Here is a 3,895-nt window from a genome sequence, read left to right on the forward strand (position 1 = left end):
GCCCCCAATGCCCCGCCCCTCCCACCCACCCAGGCCAGTGCCTGCACCCGAGAGCGGCATTCAGGCCAGGCCAGATGCACAGAGGGTATTGAGGTGTCTCAGCTTCCCCACCGCCTTGGCATTGGCCTGGGTCAGTCCTGACCTTGGAGCCCTCTTCCCACAGGAAGTCTCCAGTGTGTCAGGATAGGCCCAGTCACCTAAGCTGGGGTACAGGGGCCCTGGGGCTGCTGCCTGGCCCACCCCTGCAGCAGAAAAGGACCTCGGATAGTTGAGCTGGCCCCAGTCCCCATCATGGCCACAGAGGGTGGAGGGGTGGGGTGGTGGGAGGAGTAGAGAGAACAGTCTTGGTGGGTGGGCATAGACCCAGAGGGAGGAATGAGCCATAAGCCAAGAAAGCTGAGCCCTGTGGATTTCACCTTTCCCTCGAACTCACAGCTGCCTGTCTCCTTTGCAGGGGGCACCCCGGCCCTGGCACCCACATGGTTCTATCCTCTGGTCCCCCACCCAAAGCCAGATGGCGCCGCGGCTGGCCATGCGGCCCCCTCCCTGTGGTAGCTCTTAGTGTGTGTGGGGGGGGTGCTGAGCTTGGTGAATTGTCTTCTCCCCACTGCCCAGCCCCCTGGCGTGGGAGAGAGCGGGTTTGCAGACCCTGCATCTTTCCCCCACATGCTTCTACCTTCCCAGGGACTGTAGGGGAGCCCTGGGGCCCAGCAAGGCACCCCACATCACCTGGCAGCAAATGCCCGTGCGAAACCCCTCCCCGAGCTTCTAGCCTCATGGTTCCCAGCTGCATTCTCACGCCTCCTGGGACTTGGTTCTCGCTCTAGTACCTACTGACCAGCTTTTCTGAACATTCTCCTTCCCTGGAGTGAAAAAGAGTGTCTGAGAAGCTTGATCCTCTGGTCTTTTTCTGGAGAGCATAATATAAAACAAATCAATTTCTGTAAATCTCTGTGGTATCTGCCCAGCCACCCAAGGGTCTGGGCTCATGCCCCCCTGCCATCTCTCAAGGCTTGCTGTGAATACGCAGGACCTGAGCTTCGTCTTCCTGAGAGACTCTTAGAAATTTCATACTTGCCAGTCAGGACTTTTGCTATTGCAAATAGAAAGCCCAACTCAACCTGCTTATATGGAAAATAAACTTGATTCATGTTTGAAACTATCATGATTTCAGGTGAAGTTGGTCCAGGGTGGGTCAGGTGAGGTTGAACCTTTTCATTGAAGTTTGTTTTTCTGTATGTCTTGGCTCTGTCTTCTGCTGATGGTTCCTTCTCAAGCAGATGACCCTCAGGGAGAGAGAGCAAGTGTCCCTCCCCAAGTTTTAATGAGGGTTGACTCTGATTGGATGAGCTTCAACCAATCATGTTTTTGTCAGAACGATGCTGTGCCCTGATTGGCCATGCCTGGCCCACATGCACTAAATGAGAGTTTATTCTGATTGGACATGCTTCAACCAATCTTTTTTTAAAAGAGGGATGCTGTGCCTTGATTGGCCAATCCTGGATCACATGCGTTAAATGAAAGTATACTCTGATTGGACAAACTTCAACCAATCATTTTTTTTCGTCAGAGGGACATGGTGTCCTGATTGGCCAGACCTTGGAGCGGGAGTGGTGGAGGGCGGAGCAGTTGCTTTCCACTCTGGATCGAAGGGCTTTGAGAACCTGAGTGTCAGTAAGCTATAATCGGAGGTCACAGGAACAAGTCTGGCCCCAGCAGAAGCAGGGCTCTGACCAGCGGTGGATTGCTGTGGGTAGTGACAAGGGCCTGGCCTTGAGTCTGTCCCCTCCTCTGTCCCCTCCCTTGCAGGACATCAGTCCTCCCTTCCTCATGATGATGGCTCTGTCTAGCCAAGCTTGTCATTCACCAGTACATAGCTGCTGCTGACCGGCACAGTGTGGGACCCTGCCACACAAGAGTCCCCACTTTCAGGCTGACACTCTAGAGCCACCCCACAGCCAGAAGCCCTCTGTCAGCCCCGTTCCATGTTCCACCCTCCCAGAACTCCAGGCCACCCCCCCATGCCTGATCAGTCTCCTAGTTCTGAGGCAAGACCCCACCACCAGGATCCTAATTGCCCAAAAGGTTGAGACCTGAAGATCTCAGTTCAAAGCCAGCTTGAGCAGGAAGTTCCGTGAGACTCATCTTCAAGTTAATCTCTGGAGCTGGAGCAGTGGCTCAAGTGGTAGAGTTCTAGCCTTGAAAGGTATCAAACCAAACACCCCACACAGACAAAAAAAGTCCTGACAGTGGGAAGGACCGGTTCCCCCATCAGGAGGCTTGGAAAGCTTGGGTGCCCCTGGAGCCAGCCTGCATCTCCCAGCTATTTGTGGACCTGGGGTTGATTCCAGGCTCTACCTGGTGGTTCTGGGGGCCTGGCCACAGCCTCATCCAATGCCTTCCCCCTCACTCAGTGCCTCTACCATCAGACTAGAGTCTTGTCTTATCTAATTGAATCCTCCAAATCATCTTTCATGACAGGTAAAGGAGGGAGACAGTAGGGTTTAAGGCCTAGAGCTCATGTGGGTCCCTCCCGCCCTCTGCTTCACGGGCAGCAGTTCACCCAGCACCAGACAAAAGGATTATTTTCCCAGCAGGCTTTGCACCTACGGCTGCAAGGTCACACAGGAAAAAAAGCCAGCTGGCTTTGGGGAGAAGTTGTGTTTCCTCATATAAATAAATAAATAAATAAATAAGCAAGCAAGCCACGGACTCAGCCGACATTGCCCTTTGTCCTGTCTCTTTCCCTGCCTGGAATACTGATGAGTTGTTTAGAGCTGCCTCAGCCATCTTGGGAGTGCCAAGTCCCAAGCATATCGATATAGTATAAGCTGAATGCTCAGAATGGAGAGGCAGGGCTGGGAAGGTGGCTCAGTGGTAGAGTGTTTGCCTTGTATGCATGAGGCCCTGGGTTCGATTCCTTAGCACCAAATAAGCAGAAAAAGCTGGAAGTAGTACTGTGGCTCAAGTGGTAGAGCGCTAGCCTTGAGCTGAAGAGCTGAGGGACAGCGCCCAGGCCGAGTTCAGGCCACATGACTGATAAAACAACAACAACAACAACAAAAACCTGAATGGAGAGGCAGAAGGATGAACAGAGCCTGGGTCCCAGTTTATTTTATTTTATTTTGGGGGGGGTCCGGCTGTGGGGCCTGAACTCTGGGCCTGGGTGCTGTCCCTCAGCTCTTCAGCTCAAGGCTAGCACTCTACTGCTTGAGCCACAGCGCCACTTCCAGCTTTTTCTTTTTTCTTATGTGGTGCTGAGGAGTCGAACCTAGGGCCTCATGCTTGCAAGGCGAGCGCTCTACCACTGAGCCACCTTCCCAGCCTCTAGGTCCCATTTTTGATCAGTATCAATGGCTACTTGTTATAGGACCACTGATTCGTCTGTGCTGCTGTTGGTCAGATCTTCTATCCCTGTGGTATCACAGAGTGAGGCTCTGTACCCCTTCCCCAGTGCTCTCCCCCTTATCTCTGAGTCCTTCCTTTCTGCTGTTTGAAGTGGTGGAGGGCTGGGGCAGGGCTCAGTCAGAGAGGGGACCTGCAAAGGAAGGCAGGGACAGTGAGTTTGGGAAGAGGAAGAGCCACTGGGTGTGGTAAGATGCTGCTGGCACCGGGGGCCTCGCTCCTGGACAGCGGCGGCTATCAGTGCCAGCTGAGCGGAGCTCCAAACGGGGCATGGTCTGGAAGCCAGGGCACATCTGCCAGGTAGCCACTTCCTCCAGAGCCCGCTACGGGGGAGTCTGGCCATTCCATGCTCTTTCTTCCATGTCAGGCACCTGGTGCCCCCTGCGCTACGCCCGCCCCGACTCACTGACCAGTGGGCCCATTGGTCTCCCAGTGTCCATTCCCCCATGCTGCCCTCCCCACCGCTGCCCTCCCCCTGCCATCTCTCCCC

The 3,895-nt window shown here is 54.5% G+C and overlaps 1 protein-coding gene across 3 annotated transcripts in view; it reads left to right on the forward strand.

The window, feature by feature from the left end:
- The window catches only part of Rac2 (ras-related C3 botulinum toxin substrate 2 (rho family, small GTP binding protein Rac2)), a 12,733-nt gene extending 10,844 nt beyond the window's left edge, over positions 1–1,889 (forward strand). The window contains exon 7 of one of the 3 annotated variants that reach the window (XM_013024909.1): positions 1,810–1,889. The gene's annotated coding sequence lies outside the window, so the exon portion shown is untranslated. Of the gene's footprint in view, positions 1–454; positions 1,164–1,809 lie in introns of those variants that run through there. The other 2 variants (XM_013024906.1, XM_013024907.1) reach the window with 2 other exon arrangements.
- The last annotated feature ends 2,006 nt before the right edge of the window (positions 1,890–3,895 follow it).

This window comes from Dipodomys ordii, unplaced genomic scaffold (genome assembly GCF_000151885.1).
Source record: "Dipodomys ordii isolate 6190 unplaced genomic scaffold, Dord_2.0 Scaffold79, whole genome shotgun sequence".
In the NCBI taxonomy this organism is placed as follows: domain Eukaryota; kingdom Metazoa; phylum Chordata; class Mammalia; order Rodentia; family Heteromyidae; genus Dipodomys; species Dipodomys ordii.